The sequence below is a fragment of the Sinohyriopsis cumingii genome, unplaced genomic scaffold (assembly GCF_028554795.1).
Source record: "Sinohyriopsis cumingii isolate HCF-2022 unplaced genomic scaffold, ASM2855479v2 utg000646l, whole genome shotgun sequence".
Taxonomy (NCBI): Eukaryota; Metazoa; Mollusca; class Bivalvia; order Unionida; family Unionidae; genus Sinohyriopsis; species Sinohyriopsis cumingii.
The window spans coordinates 1,106,485-1,129,866 of record NW_028315921.1 but is presented as its reverse complement, the minus strand read 5'-3'; the positions used below and the strand labels follow the sequence as shown (position 1 = coordinate 1,129,866).

The 23,382-nt window shown below is 35.6% G+C and overlaps 5 non-coding genes across 5 annotated transcripts; 3 read left to right on the top strand and 2 right to left on the bottom strand.

The window, feature by feature from the left end:
• Positions 1–4,880: 4,880 nt before the first annotated feature.
• Positions 4,881–4,952, bottom strand: Trnam-cau (transfer RNA methionine (anticodon CAU)). Its single transcript has one exon. It is a non-coding gene; the product is annotated as a tRNA-Met (tRNA).
• A 718-nt stretch (positions 4,953–5,670) lies between these two features.
• On the top strand, positions 5,671–5,752 carry Trnas-gcu (transfer RNA serine (anticodon GCU)). The gene has a single exon. It is a non-coding gene; the product is annotated as a tRNA-Ser (tRNA).
• Positions 5,753–12,422: 6,670 nt separating this feature from the next.
• On the bottom strand, positions 12,423–12,494 carry Trnam-cau (transfer RNA methionine (anticodon CAU)). Its single transcript has one exon. It is a non-coding gene; the product is annotated as a tRNA-Met (tRNA).
• Positions 12,495–13,212: 718 nt separating this feature from the next.
• Positions 13,213–13,294, top strand: Trnas-gcu (transfer RNA serine (anticodon GCU)). Its single transcript has one exon. It is a non-coding gene; the product is annotated as a tRNA-Ser (tRNA).
• An 8,198-nt stretch (positions 13,295–21,492) lies between these two features.
• Trnas-gcu (transfer RNA serine (anticodon GCU)) lies at positions 21,493–21,574 on the top strand. The gene has a single exon. It is a non-coding gene; the product is annotated as a tRNA-Ser (tRNA).
• The last annotated feature ends 1,808 nt before the right edge of the window (positions 21,575–23,382 follow it).

Genomic DNA, 23,382 nt, shown 5'->3' with positions numbered 1-23,382 from the left:
AAGTGCAGGATGGACTATATCTTAAATTCCTCCAAATTGCAAAATATTTTGTCATGCATGTACATCATTATGAGATCGATCCTAAAATAACTACATGCAACGAAGAAATTAGGCACTTACTTAAATTAGATAACGTTTGTAATGATGAATAGGTATGTAGAGTGAAATCTATTATTGTTGAGGGAAAGAGTAAAATATTTTAGTGAACAACTCACTTAGTGGATAATGCAAAATATAAAAGTAAGAATTCTCGCTCCTATACAGTACGAAGAGAAAGAAAGAAAGTTTCCAAGAATTGTATAGATGTCAAGACAAAATGATTTTATTTTCTGTAAAATTTACCGCTAAAGATTCATTTGATATCAATACATATGAAGAACTCGAACAACAATGAAGTGACTAAGAAATAAGATTGTTTTGAGGTGTTATACCGAGATTTTAATCCAGTTTGGTGACTGAAAGTGACGCAAATAGCAAATACTTTCCAAATCCTGAAAAATATCAACAAAAACGAGATGTTATTAAGGAATCCATTGATGGCTTTGGCTCACTTGTTTCAAATGAAAATCAAATATTAAAATACGTTTATAAGTTTTATTGTATTTTGTAATTATCGAACACAGTTGATGAGAGTTGTAAAGAATCAGTTTTAATCTTGGTAAATTCATCCATACCTGCTGATGATACGTATTTGAGTAGGGTCATACAAGGGTTGATAAAATACATGCAGCTATAAATATAATGTCTAAAATTAGATATTTTGGTCTGGTTAAATCGATAAGGTAGTTGTATTTTACAACGTTTTAAATTATGAATATGATAATCTGTTAGAGATTTTTTTCTTCTTCAGATCGTTAACAAGGAATCAATTACGTCATGGGCAGTGAGATTTGATACAATATCATTTTTTACAACACCAAGAGCGACTAAAGAAGCTGGAAATATTGGCGAAATATAAGACTATTTAATGTAGATGATACAATTTTGGCGAGGGTTATGGCTCATGGTTTGAAATGGGTATTACCCAAAATTATGCCTCTAATTCAGACATGCTCTGTAGTTTGAAGGGATATTGCTGATACAACATTCACTGTAGGAGATGTCATTGCTATGACCTAGAGGGACAACATCGATGGATATACCTTAACAATTGATAAAAGCAAAGTTTTTGACAGAGTCAAAAGTTTGTCTCATTCACATAAATTTTGGATTTGGTCAAATTTTTATTCAGCCGTTATTAAAGACAGTGTTAAATGCAGTGTGCATCTAACACCATTCTTTCCGATTAAAACTTCTTTCTGATAAGGCTGTTCTCTATCGGTAATGCTATATATAATGCCAGTTGAACGTTAAGGGTGATACTAGAGTGGCAAATGTATTTTTTCTAGTGAGTAAATGTCTCCAAAACAAAATACACTACTCCAAAAGGAAACAGCGGCTGGTTTACGGAAAATCAAGCTACTTGAAAGCGAGTAAAACATTTGTGCTATACATGAACAGAAGTCATACAATTTAGTATCACCTCTGTGTAATAAGTTTCAAATTTAGACAAAGTGTTATTCTAACTGAGCTCCAGCACTAGTTCCCAAAATTAAGATAACGTGATCACAATGTTGAAATTGGAGCTGTCTGCAGAATTCAACAGAGACTGCCTGATGAATTAAATAAAAGTTCCGTTTGTTTTCTTTATTCCCTTTTGAACCATATCCTTTACAATATAAACCAAGTACAATAAATGATTGATTAATAGATTCTTTCTTTGCTAATGTCATGGTTGTACCATCGGCATGTTGAAAGACTTTACTTGTACTGCTAGACAATAGAAATAGAGCAACATTGACATAATAATTTATAATTATAGCGAGCCCTAAATGTTCCGCTTCAAATAAATATAGCATAGTTAGTATAGGGCAACTTTGGAGGACTGAATGTTTAATTGAAAAGGCTTTCATTAAATGCATTTAACACTGTTTCTAATTTCAATATAAAATATTTGTATCCATTAAATAAAGCTGTCACCAAACCCGAATTGTCGTAAAAGAGATACCAGTATGAATGGTTGACTCTGTGAAAAGCTTTTTCGTGATCAGTTTCATCACCTCTTTCTTCACCATCTGCACCCTGTATTACTTCATCAACCTCGTGTTCATCATCTTCTAGAACTTGAATCCCCAATCTATCTTCCTTTGTGGCAACGTCAGCAATTCGGTAATTAATTTCTTCAATTTAATCATTTAGCATGTAACATCTTTAGGCAGTTGCATTTCTTAAGTCATATTTCCCACATGAACACAAATAAAGAAAATTTCCACAATTGTCAGAGCTTTGCCTTTTGTACTTCCTAGGAACATGACGCTGTTTCCAACAGTTGTGGCACACGAAATGTGTGCAATCTGTCATCATGCGACCCGGGTCAAGACAAAAAGAGCGCACCTTTACTTGATTATCATGCAATAACTTAACGAACTAATGGTCACTTACAGTTTGATGCTTCCGACTGTAGGGCTAAGATTTTATCTCTTTTGGAAAACTGTATTTTACATAATATTACAAATCTATGTTCTTAATCAAAGTAATAGAAAAGATGTAAATCCAGCAAGTATTGTAAAATGTAACAAATACTTTCTCTAGAATACGAAATAAAACATGTAATAACAAATAATAAATATTAAAAAAATAACAAACAATCAAAATTAAATATCCAAAACAAAAATGCGTCACGTCTGTCACAAGATTTCTAGGGTAGTATCTATCCTGAATGGGAGATAGGAATTCCACTCCGTATTCTCTTATCTTGATACCGATCTCTTCGTCGGAAACGTGTGCAAGTAAGAGAGGTATTGACACAATAATAGTGTCAGAATATGAGGAAGTACAGTCATAGTTATCACTGTCAATTCCACTTTAGATTATACTCTTTATTTGGCAACGTAACCTCATACAAATTTGAAACTTTCGGCACAACTACATAGAAAGACATTTTGTTTTTTCGTTGATTGATTGGATCGTGACAGTTGTTATGTCCCAAGCATAGGTAGGGCGTATTTCTAAAGCTAGTCACATGATCACATCTATTCATTCCGCGCTGACGTAGATTTCTTGTGACCAGAGATTCATACTCCAAAACTCTCTTCAGTCAGTTTGTCTTTCGATGTCAATGCGTCTCACAAACAACTGAATATCCAATTTGCCGTAATTATAGACAGGGTAGCTTGAATCGAACAACACATTGCAGATAGCTCTCGATCGGATTATGCAAAGTCACATATTGTTTCATTGAGAAAGACACATTTCCTTGTTTAAAATAATCCGATATCGAGTAGTAGAAAATAATTGATACATCTTATTTATGACAATGATATATGGGCGTGTTTGGGATTTAAGGCAGTCATAAAGTCTAGTACACCCCGGTAAAACATTTTATGGAAACAACAACACTAACCTCTTAGCTGCATTAGTTGACTACCTAATCAATTGTTTATAATGAACGTTCTAGTTCCATTAGTTGCCTCCCTTGATTCGACAAAAGAAAAACGATTGACCCCCTCCTGCAACAATTGAATAAATGGCGAATCCGAAAGGAGGATTGCGTTTTACTAAGGAGCATATATCAGATGGGACTTTCACAACCAAATGTGCCATTCTTCTTAATTTATTATTATTATTATTATTATTATTATTATTATTATTATTATTATTATTATACCATTGATAACTGTTTATCTACTGTTCTAAATATGAAGTTGAAAGGGACTTATTTTTCATGTCCTTAAATAAGCAGCACTTAAACGTCCTCCATATGTTTCACAGACAAATGTTTTTGTGCATGGGAACAAATTTGATATAATGTCAACATGAATATCGATGTTTCTGGCTGTATTTGAACAACCTCTCATTTTAAATTCTGATAATTCATGTGGTTGGAAAATATTCATGTTCACATAACTTATAAAGGCAGGAATTGTTTGTGTTTAGGACGTTGTTTGTGAATCAAATCCTGAGATCAAAGCGAAAAATACAGAAAACTTACAATTGTATAATAGAAAGTATACCTTTAGAATGACACAAAAGAATCAAACCCCACCGTGACCAATTGAAGAAATACTATGTATCCCAAAATTGATAGCAAATTGTATGACCTCTATTCATATACACCACAATTATTTTACAGGCTCATCTAAAGTTTAATTTTCGAGAACCAGCCTCCGTTTCCTTCCGGAGCAGGATATCAAGTTTGGAAACATGTAATCACTGGAAATGTGTAAATTTGCCTTTTAAGAGCACATATTGTATGGATTAACGAAAAATTGAAACAAAATAAATTCCATTTTTAATATGGCAATGTCATGTCAGAGGTCAAAACTTTTCGGCACTTTTGGGTGGGATCGCAGGGGTGGTTCAGTATGTATTTTTCACAGGGAGCGCAAAGAAGACCGCAAGCTGACTGTGGGATTTAGCAGCTAGTGAGGGCCAGGGAGACAAACACTCATTTTTGTCTTGGGGTGGGGAAGGGTGATGCCGGCGGTGGGGTGGGAAACACGGGGAGGCTTGTCCACCTGATCACTGTCGAACGTTCCAATGCTATATCATTACATGCCACATTGTTTTTCGTTTGACCTTTTGTTATATTTCACTTTAGCTGCATGTACATTTGACATTTTATTATTGCTAGAACGGTGTAGAAGGTCCAAATTCGCACCAAAAAAGCCGTCATTGAAGCGTGAAAAGTAAATTACATTGACCCACATTTTATATATGAAATCAGATACATATTTACTGAATGTGCCTTTTATTTATATTTTTGTGCCTGAAGATAAATGATAATTTGATGTTATGAATTTAAAATTAAAAACAAAAAATAAAAACCAAATAAAAGTGATTAGCAGAGCGTGGTTTCGATCCACGGACCTCTGGGTTATGGGCCCAGCACGCTTCCACTGCGCCACTCTGCTGTTAGTTGTTATTGTTGTTGTTATAGGGTTTAACGCCATTTTTCAGCACAAGATAGGCTATACATGGCGGCCAGTATTAATGGTGGAGGAAGAACCCGGGAAAACCCCGGAAAGAACCACCGACCCACGAGAAGCTACCGGCAAGCTTTCTCACATGTCCACATTGGCCGAGCCCGAGACTCGAACCCACGCAGACAGAGGTGAGATGGCAGTGATCCGTGACGGAGAGCGCTTTAGACCACTCGGCCACTCGGCTCTGCTGTTAGAAAACATTGATTTTTATAACTTTAAAAAAAAATGGAACTGATATTCACTTATCTGATGTAATACTTACCGAAGTGATGAATACAACGAATGTTCGTACGAGTTTTTTCCCTTGCCTAACAATCCATTGATATGAACATGCTTGCTCACTAAGGGACCGACCATGTATTTGTTTCTGTTTATTGGGTGGGTAGGTGGGTAATGTTGAGTTTTCTCCCAGCCAGGAGAATTGTTTTAATTTACCTGAAGATATATATTTCTTCTTTTAAAGAATATCATGCACTAGGTTCTTTATGTGCACATCAGTTAGAGCTAGGATGGTTCGACGGTTAGAATTTTTTTCTGTCTGAAAAAGACATATATTGAATCGTGAATATCAGACAAAAGTTGTGTGTGGTTTAGGCCAGGTAGCTATAGATCACTCCCTAAATAGTGTACTCATCAAAATACACCGGACGAGGTGGCCGAGTGGTTAAGGCGATGGACTGCTAATCCGTTGGGGTCTCCCCGCGTGGGTTCGAATCCCATCTTCGTCGATATACATTTTATCTGATGTGTAGAACTTTTAGTTATGACTACAAACCGTATTCATCAATATTGTAATGTGATATCGTCACGTCAGAAAGAAAACACGCCTAATGATGTCTCCATGATTTCTTTTTGGTGGTTTGTGTCTTGAATAGACTGACGTTTTGTGCATGTTTGTGACAGGTTTGTGTATTGACCTGTTCCGGCTGCATATTTATAATCGAGTTGTACTTTTTGTGCGTGTGGAACATTTTATCTCCCACAGGAGAAAAAAAACAACAACAACATTTCTTGGCATTGAAATAAAGTCCCAGTAGTGCTAACATGCATGCGGGAAGTGTAGCCAAATATCAATGCCGCGAATCGGCCGATTAGCAGAAACATTTAAGGTTGCGAGCAAGGCAAAAGGGATCAAGCTAAGGTTTGGGAGGGTAAGGGGTGATGTGTTTCCAAAATTCCAAAACGGCACCAAAGCACACGCGTATGTGTCTGTTTACTAGAAGTGTGTGTAATACCCATTAAAACGATGGTCAAATTTTAAGTAACAGGAGACTGTACGTTTGTATACTCGGATAGTCTTGGACAACAATCTAAAATTGCGGTTAATGTTAAGAAGATCAAATAAACTGATGTTATCAGAAGTGTAGAAGAAATGACGGGGAAAATGTTCGTTTATGTAGCTGTCCTTTCACCTGTTCATACTTTAAGTACCTGTGTACCAAACTGATTAAAATCAGATCTCCGCTGTTACCAAATGAAGATCTGACAGCCATCGCTTAGAAGGCATATTCTGGTACCTATGCTATTACCATAATTGCTAATTTTATCAACCAGTCAGATGAGGTCTAATATCTTTGCGTTTTGAGAAAGAGCACCGTGGGTGAAAAGCATGAATGTGTATCGAACGATTTGATTCACTTTCAGATTTTTTGAAAGTTGTATTTCCATTGGCTAATTTAATGGTCACCTGAATGTCATTCTTCAGTGGTCATCGTCAGATCTTCACGTAGGACAGCGGAGATCTGATTTTATCAGATTGGTGTCTATGTTGACCGGGGTATATATATTCCTCTTCATATTCTTTCTAATTTCTACTTATTTCTTCTTCTGAAAGGTACACAGGTACATCAAGTATGAACATGTGAACGTAATACCTTCCAGATGTATAGCGCACAAGCAATGGACTCTCTCCAGTTCACTTATATTCTGAGGGCTAGGGTTAAATTAAGTTTCACAATAATACAACGTTCATGGAATCGCAGTAGTTTCATGTAAAATATAATTTGTGAGCCGACTAATTCCATACCTGTGTACTCCAATATTAATAAAACCAATAACGTACTTGCAAGTTTATCTTTAACCTCTTTAAGTTCTGTATATAATCTGCTATACTTAGACACGTTAACACCAAAATGTCTACATAACTGCTGTTTCTGGAGCACTCTCAAAATCCAAGAACCATTTTCACTTGTTTCGTTTGTAGTCAGACGACTTTTCGGTGAACACAACGATCTTAGGTTTCTAGAAGTTATATCCAAATGCCGACTTTATGGAGTGCACGTTGCATATAAAACAGTATCTGATCCACTAATACCGTGTGCAACAATTGTGGAGACCAATACGAGTTATAGCACTACCTTGGTAGGTGGTTACAATAGCTGCAATTGATCGGCATAAGAAACACATACATATCGATGATATTGCTATTCGAGAGCTTCATAATTACTGTTTGATAGCAATATTTACGATCACTGGAGATCAAGAGAGAATGGTACTAGGCGAACTATGGAAGTGCAGGATGGACTATATCTTAAATTCCTCCAAATTGCAAAATATTTTGTCATGCATGTACATCATTATGAGATCGATCCTAAAATAACTACATGCAACGAAGAAATTAGGCACTTACTTAAATTAGATAACGTTTGTAATGATGAATAGGTATGTAGAGTGAAATCTATTATTGTTGAGGGAAAGAGTAAAATATTTTAGTGAACAACTCACTTAGTGGATAATGCAAAATATAAAAGTAAGAATTCTCGCTCCTATACAGTACGAAGAGAAAGAAAGAAAGTTTCCAAGAATTGTATAGATGTCAAGACAAAATGATTTTATTTTCTGTAAAATTTACCGCTAAAGATTCATTTGATATCAATACATATGAAGAACTCGAACAACAATGAAGTGACTAAGAAATAAGATTGTTTTGAGGTGTTATACCGAGATTTTAATCCAGTTTGGTGACTGAAAGTGACGCAAATAGCAAATACTTTCCAAATCCTGAAAAATATCAACAAAAACGAGATGTTATTAAGGAATCCATTGATGGCTTTGGCTCACTTGTTTCAAATGAAAATCAAATATTAAAATACGTTTATAAGTTTTATTGTATTTTGTAATTATCGAACACAGTTGATGAGAGTTGTAAAGAATCAGTTTTAATCTTGGTAAATTCATCCATACCTGCTGATGATACGTATTTGAGTAGGGTCATACAAGGGTTGATAAAATACATGCAGCTATAAATATAATGTCTAAAATTAGATATTTTGGTCTGGTTAAATCGATAAGGTAGTTGTATTTTACAACGTTTTAAATTATGAATATGATAATCTGTTAGAGATTTTTTTCTTCTTCAGATCGTTAACAAGGAATCAATTACGTCATGGGCAGTGAGATTTGATACAATATCATTTTTTACAACACCAAGAGCGACTAAAGAAGCTGGAAATATTGGCGAAATATAAGACTATTTAATGTAGATGATACAATTTTGGCGAGGGTTATGGCTCATGGTTTGAAATGGGTATTACCCAAAATTATGCCTCTAATTCAGACATGCTCTGTAGTTTGAAGGGATATTGCTGATACAACATTCACTGTAGGAGATGTCATTGCTATGACCTAGAGGGACAACATCGATGGATATACCTTAACAATTGATAAAAGCAAAGTTTCTGACAGAGTCAAAAGTTTGTCTCATTCACATAAATTTTGGATTTGGTCAAATTTTTATTCAGCCGCTATTAAAGACAGTGTTAAATGCAGTGTGCATCTAACACCATTCTTTCCGATTAAAACTTCTTTCTGATAAGGCTGTTCTCTATCGGTAATGCTATATATAATACCAGTTGAACGTTAAGGGTGATACTAGAGTGGCAAATGTATTTTTTCTAGTGAGTAAATGTCTCCAAAACAAAATACACTACTCCAAAAGGAAACAGCGGCTGGTTTACGGAAAATCAAGCTACTTGAAAGCGAGTAAAACATTTGTGCTATACATGAACAGAAGTCATACAATTTAGTATCACCTCTGTGTAATAAGTTTCAAATTTAGACAAAGTGTTATTCTAACTGAGCTCCAGCACTAGTTCCCAAAATTAAGATAACGTGATCACAATGTTGAAATTGGAGCTGTCTGCAGAATTCAACCGAGACTGCCTGATGAATTAAATAAAAGTTCCGTTTGTTTTCTTTATTCCCTTTTGAACCATATCCTTTACAATATAAACCAAGTACAATAAATGATTGATTAATAGATTCTTTCTTTGCTAATGTCATGGTTGTACCATCGGCATGTTGAAAGACTTTACTTGTACTGCTAGACAATAGAAATAGAGCAACATTGACATAATAATTTATAATTATAGCGAGCCCTAAATGTTCCGCTTCAAATAAATATGGTATAGTTAGTATAGGGCAACTTTGGAGGACTGAATGTTTAATTGAAAAGGCTTTCATTAAATGCATTTAACACTGTTTCTAATTTCAATATAAAATATTTGTATCCATTAAATAAAGCTGTCACCAAACCCGAATTGTCGTAAAAGAGATACCAGTATGAATGGTTGACTCTGTGAAAAGCTTTTTCGTGATCAGTTTCATCACCTCTTTCTTCACCATCTGCACCCTGTATTACTTCATCAACCTCGTGTTCATCATCTTCTAGAACTTGAATCCCCAATCTATCTTCCTTTGTGGCAACGTCAGCAATTCGGTAATTAATTTCTTCAATTTAATCATTTAGCATGTAACATCTTTAGGCAGTTGCATTTCTTAAGTCATATTTCCCACATGAACACAAATAAAGAAAATTTCCACAATTGTCAGAGCTTTGCCTTTTGTACTTCCTAGGAACATGACGCTGTTTCCAACAGTTGTGGCACACGAAATGTGTGCAATCTGTCATCATGCGACCCGGGTCAAGACAAAAAGAGCGCACCTTTACTTGATTATCATGCAATAACTTAACGAACTAATGGTCACTTACAGTTTGATGCTTCCGACTGTAGGGCTAAGATTTTATCTCTTTTGGAAAACTGTATTTTACATAATATTACAAATCTATGTTCTTAATCTAAGTAATAGAAAAGATGTAAATCCAGCAAGTATTGTAAAATGTAACAAATACTTTCTCTAGAATACGAAATAAAACATGTAATAACAAATAATAAATATTAAAAAAATAACAAACAATCAAAATTAAATATCCAAAACAAAAATGCGTCACGTCTGTCACAAGATTTCTAGGGTAGTATCTATCCTGAATGGGAGATAGGAATTCCACTCCGTATTCTCTTATCTTGATACCGATCTCTTCGTCGGAAACGTGTGCAAGTAAGAGAGGTATTGACACAATAATAGTGTCAGAATATGAGGAAGTACAGTCATAGTTATCACTGTCAATTCCACTTTAGATTATACTCTTTATTTGGCAACGTAACCTCATACAAATTTGAAACTTTCGGCACAACTACATAGAAAGACATTTTGTTTTTTCGTTGATTGATTGGATCGTGACAGTTGTTATGTCCCAAGCATAGGTAGGGCGTATTTCTAAAGCTAGTCACATGATCACATCTATTCATTCCGCGCTGACGTAGATTTCTTGTGACCAGAGATTCATACTCCAAAACTCTCTTCAGTCAGTTTGTCTTTCGATGTCAATGCGTCTCACAAACAACTGAATATCCAATTTGCCGTAATTATAGACAGGGTAGCTTGAATCGAACAACACATTGCAGATAGCTCTCGATCGGATTATGCAAAGTCACATATTGTTTCATTGAGAAAGACACATTTCCTTGTTTAAAATAATCCGATATCGAGTAGTAGAAAATAATTGATACATCTTATTTATGACAATGATATATGGGCGTGTTTGGGATTTAAGGCAGTCATAAAGTCTAGTACACCCCGGTAAAACATTTTATGGAAACAACAACACTAACCTCTTAGCTGCATTAGTTGACTACCTAATCAATTGTTTATAATGAACGTTCTAGTTCCATTAGTTGCCTCCCTTGATTCGACAAAAGAAAAACGATTGACCCCCTCCTGCAACAATTGAATAAATGGCGAATCCGAAAGGAGGATTGCGTTTTACTAAGGAGCATATATCAGATGGGACTTTCACAACCAAATGTGCCATTCTTCTTAATTTATTATTATTATTATTATTATTATTATTATTATTATTATTATTATTATTATTATTATTATACCCTTGATAACTGTTTATCTACTGTTCTAAATATGAAGTTGAAAGGGACTTATTTTTCATGTCCTTAAATAAGCAGCACTTAAACGTCCTCCATATGTTTCACAGACAAATGTTTTTGTGCATGGGAACAAATTTGATATAATGTCAACATGAATATCGATGTTTCTGGCTGTATTTGAACAACCTCTCATTTTAAATTCTGATAATTCATGTGGTTGGAAAATATTCATGTTCACATAACTTATAAAGGCAGGAATTGTTTGTGTTTAGGACGTTGTTTGTGAATCAAATCCTGAGATCAAAGCGAAAAATACAGAAAACTTACAATTGTATAATAGAAAGTATACCTTTAGAATGACACAAAAGAATCAAACCCCACCGTGACCAATTGAAGAAATACTATGTATCCCAAAATTGATAGCAAATTGTATGACCTCTATTCATATACACCACAATTATTTTACAGGCTCATCTAAAGTTTAATTTTCGAGAACCAGCCTCCGTTTCCTTCCGGAGCAGGATATCAAGTTTGGAAACATGTAATCACTGGAAATGTGTAAATTTGCCTTTTAAGAGCACATATTGTATGGATTAACGAAAAATTGAAACAAAATAAATTCCATTTTTAATATGGCAATGTCATGTCAGAGGTCAAAACTTTTCGGCACTTTTGGGTGGGATCGCAGGGGTGGTTCAGTATGTATTTTTCACAGGGAGCGCAAAGAAGACCGCAAGCTGACTGTGGGATTTAGCAGCTAGTGAGGGCCAGGGAGACAAACACTCATTTTTGTCTTGGGGTGGGGAAGGGTGATGCCGGCGGTGGGGTGGGAAACACGGGGAGGCTTGTCCACCTGATCACTGTCGAACGTTCCAATGCTATATCATTACATGCCACATTGTTTTTCGTTTGACCTTTTGTTATATTTCACTTTAGCTGCATGTACATTTGACATTTTATTATTGCTAGAACGGTGTAGAAGGTCCAAATTCGCACCAAAAAAGCCGTCATTGAAGCGTGAAAAGTAAATTACATTGACCCACATTTTATATATGAAATCAGATACATATTTACTGAATGTGCCTTTTATTTATATTTTTGTGCCTGAAGATAAATGATAATTTGATGTTATGAATTTAAAATTAAAAACAAAAAACAAAAACCAAATAAAAGTGATTAGCAGAGCGTGGTTTCGATCCACGGACCTCTGGGTTATGGGCCCAGCACGCTTCCACTGCGCCACTCTGCTGTTAGTTGTTATTGTTGTTGTTATAGGGTTTAACGCCATTTTTCAGCACAAGATAGGCTATACATGGCGGCCAGTATTGATGGTGGAGGAAGAACCCGGGAAAACCCCGGAAAGAACCACCGACCCACGAGAAGCTACCGGCAAGCTTTCTCACATGTCCACATTGGCCGAGCCCGAGACTCGAACCCACGCAGACAGAGGTGAGATGGCAGTGATCCGTGACGGAGAGCGCTTTAGACCACTCGGCCACTCGGCTCTGCTGTTAGAAAACATTGATTTTTATAACTTTAAAAAAAAATGGAACTGATATTCACTTATCTGATGTAATACTTACCGAAGTGATGAATACAACGAATGTTCGTACGAGTTTTTTCCCTTGCCTAACAATCCATTGATATGAACATGCTTGCTCACTAAGGGACCGACCATGTATTTGTTTCTGTTTATTGGGTGGGTAGGTGGGTAATGTTGAGTTTTCTCCCAGCCAGGAGAATTGTTTTAATTTACCTGAAGATATATATTTCTTCTTTTAAAGAATATCATGCACTAGGTTCTTTATGTGCACATCAGTTAGAGCTAGGATGGTTCGACGGTTAGAATTTTTTTCTGTCTGAAAAAGACATATATTGAATCGTGAATATCAGACAAAAGTTGTGTGTGGTTTAGGCCAGGTAGCTATAGATCACTCCCTAAATAGTGTACTCATCAAAATACACCGGACGAGGTGGCCGAGTGGTTAAGGCGATGGATTGCTAATCCGTTGGGGTCTCCCCGCGTGGGTTCGAATCCCATCTTCGTCGATATACATTTTATCTGATGTGTAGAACTTTTAGTTATGACTACAAACCGTATTCATCAATATTGTAATGTGATATCGTCACGTCAGAAAGAAAACACGCCTAATGATGTCTCCATGATTTCTTTTTGGTGGTTTGTGTCTTGAATAGACTGACGTTTTGTGCATGTTTGTGACAGGTTTGTGTATTGACCTGTTCCGGCTGCATATTTATAATCGAGTTGTACTTTTTGTGCGTGTGGAACATTTTATCTCCCACAGGAGAAAAAAAACAACAACAACATTTCTTGGCATTGAAATGAAGTCCCAGTAGTGCTAACATGCATGCGGGAAGTGTAGCCAAATATCAATGCCGCGAATCGGCCGATTAGCAGAAACATTTAAGGTTGCGAGCAAGGCAAAAGGGATCAAGCTAAGGTTTGGGAGGGTAAGGGGTGATGTGTTTCCAAAATTCCAAAACGGCACCAAAGCACACGCGTATGTGTCTGTTTACTAGAAGTGTGTGTAATACCCATTAAAACGATGGTCAAATTTTAAGTAACAGGAGACTGTACGTTTGTATACTCGGATAGTCTTGGACAACAATCTAAAATTGCGGTTAATGTTAAGAAGATCAAATAAACTGATGTTATTAGAAGTGTAGAAGAAATGACGGGGAAAATGTTCGTTTATGTAGCTGTCCTTTCACCTGTTCATACTTTAAGTACCTGTGTACCAAACTGATTAAAATCAGATCTCCGCTGTTACCAAATGAAGATCTGACAGCCATCGCTTAGAAGGCATATTCTGGTACCTATGCTATTACCATAATTGCTAATTTTATCAACCAGTCAGATGAGGTCTAATATCTTTGCGTTTTGAGAAAGAGCACCGTGGGTGAAAAGCATGAATGTGTATCGAACGATTTGATTCACTTTCAGATTTTTTGAAAGTTGTATTTCCATTGGCTAATTTAATGGTCACCTGAATGTCATTCTTCAGTGGTCATCGTCAGATCTTCACGTAGGACAGCGGAGATCTGATTTTATCAGATTGGTGTCTATGTTGACCGGGGTATATATATTTCTCTTCATATTCTTTCTAATTTCTACTTATTTCTTCTTCTAAAAGGTACACAGGTACATCAAGTATGAACATGTGAACGTAATACCTTCCAGATGTGTAGCGCACAAGCAATGGACTCTCTCCAGTTCACTTATATTCTGAGGGCTAGGGTTAAATTAAGTTTCACAATAATACAACGTTCATGGAATCGCAGTAGTTTCATGTAAAATATAATTTGTGAGCCGACTAATTCCATACCTGTGTACTCCAATATTAATAAAACCAATAACGTACTTGCAAGTTTATCTTTAACCTCTTTAAGTTCTGTATATAATCTGCTATACTTAGACACGTTAACACCAAAATGTCTACATAACTGCTGTTTCTGGAGCACTCTCAAAATCCAAGAACCATTTTCACTTGTTTCGTTTGTAGTCAGACGACTTTTCGGTGAACACAACGATCTTAGGTTTCTAGAAGTTATATCCAAATGCCGACTTTATGGAGTGCACGTTGCATATAAAACAGTATCTGATCCACTAATACCGTGTGCAACAATTGTGGAGACCAATACGAGTTATAGCACTACCTTGGTAGGTGGTTACAATAGCTGTAATTGATCGGCATAAGAAACACATACATATCGATGATATTGCTATTCGAGAGCTTCATAATTACTGTTTGATAGCAATATTTACGATCACTGGAGATCAAGAGAGAATGGTACTAGGCGAACTATGGAAGTGCAGGATGGACTATATCTTAAATTCCTCCAAATTGCAAAATATTTTGTCATGCATGTACATCATTATGAGATCGATCCTAAAATAACTACATGCAACGAAGAAATTAGGCACTTACTTAAATTAGATAACGTTTGTAATGATGAATAGGTATGTAGAGTGAAATCTATTATTGTTGAGGGAAAGAGTAAAATATTTTAGTGAACAACTCACTTAGTGGATAATGCAAAATATAAAAGTAAGAATTCTCGCTCCTATACAGTACGAAGAGAAAGAAAGAAAGTTTCCAAGAATTGTATAGATGTCAAGACAAAATGATTTTATTTTCTGTAAAATTTACCGCTAAAGATTCATTTGATATCAATACATATGAAGAACTCGAACAACAATGAAGTGACTAAGAAATAAGATTGTTTTGAGGTGTTATACCGAGATTTTAATCCAGTTTGGTGACTGAAAGTGACGCAAATAGCAAATACTTTCCAAATCCTGAAAAATATCAACAAAAACGAGATGTTATTAAGGAATCCATTGATGGCTTTGGCTCACTTGTTTCAAATGAAAATCAAATATTAAAATACGTTTATAAGTTTTATTGTATTTTGTAATTATCGAACACAGTTGATGAGAGTTGTAAAGAATCAGTTTTAATCTTGGTAAATTCATCCATACCTGCTGATGATACGTATTTGAGTAGGGTCATACAAGGGTTGATAAAATACATGCAGCTATAAATATAATGTCTAAAATTAGATATTTTGGTCTGGTTAAATCGATAAGGTAGTTGTATTTTACAACGTTTTAAATTATGAATATGATAATCTGTTAGAGATTTTTTTCTTCTTCAGATCGTTAACAAGGAATCAATTACGTCATGGGCAGTGAGATTTGATACAATATCATTTTTTACAACACCAAGAGCGACTAAAGAAGCTGGAAATATTGGCGAAATATAAGACTATTTAATGTAGATGATACAATTTTGGCGAGGGTTATGGCTCATGGTTTGAAATGGGTATTACCCAAAATTATGCCTCTAATTCAGACATGCTCTGTAGTTTGAAGGGATATTGCTGATACAACATTCACTGTAGGAGATGTCATTGCTATGACCTAGAGGGACAACATCGATGGATATACCTTAACAATTGATAAAAGCAAAGTTTTTGACAGAGTCAAAAGTTTGTCTCATTCACATAAATTTTGGATTTGGTCAAATTTTTATTCAGCCGCTATTAAAGACAGTGTTAAATGCAGTGTGCATCTAACACCATTCTTTCCGATTAAAACTTCTTTCTGATAAGGCTGTTCTCTATCGGTAATGCTATATATAATGCCAGTTGAACGTTAAGGGTGATACTAGAGTGGCAAATGTATTTTTTCTAGTGAGTAAATGTCTCCAAAACAAAATACACTACTCCAAAAGGAAACAGCGGCTGGTTTACGGAAAATCAAGCTACTTGAAAGCGAGTAAAACATTTGTGCTATACATGAACAGAAGTCATACAATTTAGTATCACCTCTGTGTAATAAGTTTCAAATTTAGACAAAGTGTTATTCTAACTGAGCTCCAGCACTAGTTCCCAAAATTAAGATAACGTGATCACAATGTTGAAATTGGAGCTGTCTGCAGAATTCAACCGAGACTGCCTGATGAATTAAATAAAAGTTCCGTTTGTTTTCTTTATTCCCTTTTGAACCATATCCTTTACAATATAAACCAAGTACAATAAATGATTGATTAATAGATTCTTTCTTTGCTAATGTCATGGTTGTACCATCGGCATGTTGAAAGACTTTACTTGTACTGCTAGACAATAGAAATAGAGCAACATTGACATAATAATTTATAATTATAGCGAGCCCTAAATGTTCCGCTTCAAATAAATATAGCATAGTTAGTATAGGGCAACTTTGGAGGACTGAATGTTTAATTGAAAAGGCTTCATTAAATGCATTTAACACTGTTTCTAATTTCAATATAAAATATTTGTATCCATTAAATAAAGCTGTCACCAAACCCGAATTGTCGTAAAAGAGATACCAGTATGAATGGTTGACTCTGTGAAAAGCTTTTTCGTGATCAGTTTCATTACCTCTTTCTTCACCATCTGCACCCTGTATTACTTCATCAACCTCGTGTTCATCATCTTCTAGAACTTGAATCCCCAATCTATCTTCCTTTGTGGCAACGTCAGCAATTCGGTAATTAATTTCTTCAATTTAATCATTTAGCATGTAACATCTTTAGGCAGTTGCATTTCTTAAGTCATATTTCCCACATGAACACAAATAAAGAAAATTTCCACAATTGTCAGAGCTTTGCCTTTTGTACTTCCTAGGAACATGACGCTGTTTCCAACAGTTGTGGCACACGAAATGTGTGCAATCTGTCATCATGCGACCCGGGTCAAGACAAAAAGAGCGCACCTTTACTTGATTATCATGCAATAACTTAACGAACTAATGGTCACTTACAGTTTGATGCTTCCGACTGTAGGGCTAAGATTTTATCTCTTTTGGAAAACTGTATTTTACATAATATTACAAATCTATGTTCTTAATCAAAGTAATAGAAAAGATGTAAATCCAGCAAGTATTGTAAAATGTAACAAATACTTTCTCTAGAATACGAAATAAAACATGTAATAACAAATAATAAATATTAAAAAAATAACAAACAATCAAAATTAAATATCCAAAACAAAAATGCGTCACGTCTGTCACAAGATTTCTAGGGTAGTATCTATCCTGAATGGGAGATATGAATTCCACTCCGTATTCTCTTATCTTGATACCGATCTCTTCGTCGGAAACGTGTGCAAGTAAGAGAGGTATTGACACAATAATAGTGTCAGAATATGAGGAAGTACAGTCATAGTTATCACTGTCAATTCCACTTTAGATTATACTCTTTATTTGGCAACGTAACCTCATACAAATTTGAAACTTTCGGCACAACTACATATAAAGACATTTTGTTTTTTCGTTGATTGATTGGATCGTGACAGTTGTTATGTCCCAAGCATAGGTAGGGCGTATTTCTAAAGCTAGTCACATGATCACATCTATTCATTCCGCGCTGACGTAGATTTCTTGTGACCAGAGATTCATACTCCAAAACTCTCTTCAGTCAGTTTGTCTTTCGATGTCAATGCGTCTCACAAACAACTGAATATCCAATTTGCCGTAATTATAGACAGGGTAGCTTGAATCGAACAACACATTGCAGATAGCTCTCGATCGGATTATGCAAAGTCACATATTGTTTCATTGAAAAAGACACATTTCCTTGTTTAAAATAATCCGATATCGAGTAGTAGAAAATAATTGATACATCTTATTTATGACAATGATATATGGGCGTGTTTGGGATTTAAGGCAGTCATAAAGTCTAGTACACCCCGGTAAAACATTTTATGGAAACAACAACACTAACCTCTTAGCTGCATTAGTTGACTACCTAATCAATTGTTTATAATGAACGTTCTAGTTCCATTAGTTGCCTCCCTTGGTTCGACAAAAGAAAAACGATTGACCCCCTCCTGCAACAATTGAATAAATGGCGAATCCGAAAGGAGGATTGCGTTTTACTAAGGAGCATATATCAGATGGGACTTTCACAACCAAATGTGCCATTCTTCTTAATTTATTATTATTATTATTATTATTATTATTATTATACTCTTGATAACTGTTTATCTACTGTTCTAAATATGAAGTTGAAAGGGACTTATTTTTCATGTCCTTAAATAAGCAGCACTTAAATGTCCTCCATATGTTTCACAGACAAATGTTTTTGTGCATGGGAACAAATTTGATATAATGTCAACATGAATATCGATGTTTCTGGCTGTATTTGAACAACCTCTCATTTTAAATTCTGATAATTCATGTGGTTGGAAAATATTCATGTTCACATAACTTATAAATTCAGGAATTGTTTGTGTTTAGGACGTTGTTTGTGAATCAAATCCTGAGATCAAAGCGAAAAATACAGAAAACTTACAATTGTATAATAGAAAGTATACCTTTAGAATGACACAAAAGAATCAAACCCCACCGTGACCAATTGAAGAAATACTATGTATCCCAAAATTGATAGCAAATTGTATGACCTCTATTCATATACACCACAATTATTTTACAGGCTCATCTAAAGTTTAATTTTCGAGAACCAGCCTCCGTTTCCTTCCGGAGCAGGATATCAAGTTTGGAAACATGTAATCACTGGAAATGTGTAAATTTGCCTTTTAAGAGCAGATATTGTATGGATTAACGAAAAATTGAAACAAAATAAATTCCATTTTTAATATGGCAATGTCATGTCAGAGGTCAAAACTTTTCGGCACTTTTGGGTGGGATCGCAGGGGTGGTTCAGTATGTATTTTTCACAGGGAGCGCAAAGAAGACCGCAAGCTGACTGTGGGATTTAGCAGCTAGTGAGGGCCAGGGAGACAAACACTCATTTTTGTCTGGGGGTGGGGAAGGGTGATGCCGGCGGTGGGGTGGGAAACACGGGGAGGCTTGTCCACCTGATCACTGTCGAACGTTCCAATGCTATATCATTACATGCCACATTGTTTTTCGTTTGACCTTTTGTTATATTTCACTATAGCTGCATGTACATTTGACATTTTATTATTGCTAGAACGGTGTAGAAGGTCCAAATTCGCACCAAAAAAGCCGTCATTGAAGCGTGAAAAGTAAATTACATTGACCCACATTTTATATATGAAATCAGATACATATTTACTGAATGTGCCTTTTATTTATATTTTTGTGCCTGAAGATAAATGATAATTTGATGTTATGAATTTAAAATTAAAAACAAAAAACAAAAACCAAATAAAAGTGATTAGCAGAGCGTGGTTTCGATCCACGGACCTCTGGGTTATGGGCCCAGCACGCTTTTTTTTTTTTTTTTTTTTTTTTTTCTTTATTTAAAAAACGCTTTGTACAGTATATAAGTTAAAAATATACAGTCAGTATGTACATAGTAGTTTGTAATGCTATAGTACAAAATAATGGTTCTACAATAGTATTTTGTAATGCTATATTACAAAACAATGATTCTACAACAGTATTTTGTTAAGCTATATTACAGAACAATGATTCTAAAATTTTATTTTGTAATCCTATAGTACAAAACAATGATTCTACAATGTAATAAACACTTTATCCTCTTCTATTCTCATTAAAGGATTATCTTTTACAAAATACTTCGTAATCAAAGTCTGATTTTTGTCTTTGTAATGTTGATACGCATATAATATATATTTTCTAGTCAAATATTGGAACAATCTTTCGATGTCTATTTGTTTCCCTAATAAAGACATAATGTTTCTTCTTTTGTAAATGCACAATCGAGCAATGCTCAGAATGTAGTTCAAAAAATAACTATTTACTGATTTTGTTTCTTTGTTATATCCTATCATGAGCATTTGTTCAAAAGAAGTGCTATTGAGAACACCAACTCTACAATTTTTAAAAAGAATCTCAACTATATATACAATATAATTCTTAAAAGAGCTTAATTCAGGACATTTCAAAAACATGTGAAATAAATCCTCTGTTTCCAACTGGCACACTGGACATAAGTCATTATCAATTTTGCCATAGTATTTTAGTCTCTCTTTTGTAAATATTCGATTGTGCATGGGCCCAGCACGCTTCCACTGCGCCACTCTGCTGTTAGTTGTTATTGTTGTTGTTATAGGGTTTAACGCCATTTTTCAACACAAGATAGGCTATACATGGCGGCCAGTATTAATGGTGGAGGAAGAACCCGGGAAAACCCCGGAAAGAACCACCGACCCACGAGAAGCTACCGGCAAGCTTTCTCACATGTCCACATTGGCCGAGCCCGAGACTCGAACCCACGCAGACAGAGGTGAGATGGCAGTGATCCGTGACGGAGAGCGCTTTAGACCACTCGGCCACTCGGCTCTGCTGTTAGAAAACATTGATTTTTATAACTTTAAAAAAAAATGGAACTGATATTCACTTATCTGATGTAATACTTACCGAAGTGATGAATACAACGAATGTTCGTACGAGTTTTTTCCCTTGCCTAACAATCCATTGATATGAACATGCTTGCTCACTAAGGGACCGACCATGTATTTGTTTCTGTTTATTGGGTGGGTAGGTGGGTAATGTTGAGTTTTCTCCCAGCCAGGAGAATTGTTTTAATTTACCTGAAGATATATATTTCTTCTTTTAAAGAATATCATGCACTAGGTTCTTTATGTGCACATCAGTTAGAGCTAGGATGGTTCGACGGTTAGAATTTTTTTCTGTCTGAAAAAGACATATATTGAATCGTGAATATCAGACAAAAGTTGTGTGTGGTTTAGGCCAGGTAGCTATAGATCACTCCCTACATAAATAGTGTACTCATCAAAATACACCGGACGAGGTGGCCGAGTGGTTAAGGCGATGGACTGCTAATCCATTGGGGTCTCCCCGCGTGGGTTCGAATCCCATCTTCGTCGATATACATTTTATCTGATGTGTAGAACTTTTAGTTATGACTACAAACCGTATTCATCAATATTGTAATGTGATATCGTCACGTCAGAAAGAAAACACGCCTAATGATGTCTCAATGATTTCTTTTTGGTGGTTTGTGTCTTGAATGGACTGACGTTTTGTGCATGTTTGTGACAGGTTTGTGTATTGACCTGTTCCGGCTGCATATTTATAATCGAGTTGTACTTTTTGTGCGTGTGGAACATTTTATCTCCCACAGGAGAAAAAAAAAAAACAACAACATTTCTTGGCATTGAAATAAAGTCCCAGTAGTGCTAACATGCATGCGGGAAGTGTAGCCAAATATCAATGCCGCGAATCGGCCGATTAGCAGAAACATTTAAGGTTGCGAGCAAGGCAAAAGGGATCAAGCTAAGGTTTGGGAGGGTAAGGGGTGATGTGTTTCCAAAATTCCAAAACGGCACCAAAGCACACGCGTATGTGTCTGTTTACTAGAAGTGTGTGTAATACCCATTAAAACGATGGTCAAATTTTAAGTAACAGGAGACTGTACGTTTGTATACTCGGATAGTCTTGGACAACAATCTAAAATTGCGGTTAATGTTAAGAAGATCAAATAAACTGATGTTATCAGAAGTGTAGAAGAAATGACGGGGAAAATGTTCGTTTATGTAGCTGTCCTTTCACCTGTTCATACTTTAAGTACCTGTGTACCAAACTGATTAAAATCATATCTCCGCTGTTACCAAATGAAGATCTGACAGCCATCGCTTAGAAGGCATATTCTGGTACCTATGCTATTACCATAATTGCTAATTTTATCAACCAGTCAGATGAGGTCTAATATCTTTGCGTTTTGAGAAAGAGCACCGTGGGTGAAAAGCATGAATGTGTATCGAACGATTTGATTCACTTTCAGATTTTTTGAAAGTTGTATTTCCATTGGCTAATTTAATGGTCACCTGAATGTCATTCTTCAGTGGTCATCGTCAGATCTTCACGTAGGACAGCGGAGATCTGATTTTATCAGATTGGTGTCTATGTTGACCGGGGTATATATATTCCTCTTCATATTCTTTCTAATTTCTACTTATTTCTTCTTCTAAAAGGTACACAGGTACATCAAGTATGAACATGTGAACGTAATACCTTCCAGATGTATAGCGCACAAGCAATGGACTCTCTCCAGTTCACTTATATTCTGAGGGCTAGGGTTAAATTAAGTTTCACAATAATACAACGTTCATGGAATCGCAGTAGTTTCATGTAAAATATAATTTGTGAGCCGACTAATTCCATACCTGTGTACTCCAATATTAATAAAACCAATAACGTACTTGCAAGTTTATCTTTAACCTCTTTAAGTTCTGTATATAATCTGCTATACTTAGACACGTTAACACCAAAATGTCTACATAACTGCTGTTTCTGGAGCACTCTCAAAATCCAAGAACCATTTTCACTTGTTTCGTTTGTAGTCAGACGACTTTTCGGTGAACACAACGATCTTAGGTTTCTAGAAGTTATATCCAAATGCCGACTTTATGGAGTGCACGTTGCATATAAAACAGTATCTGATCCACTAATACCGTGTGCAACAATTGTGGAGACCAATACGAGTTATAGCACTACCTTGGTAGGTGGTTACAATAGCTGCAATTGATCGGCATAAGAAACACATACATATCGATGATATTGCTATTCGAGAGCTTCATAATTACTGTTTGATAGCAATATTTACGATCACTGGAGATCAAGAGAGAATGGTACTAGGCGAACTATGGAAGTGCAGGATGGACTATATCTTAAA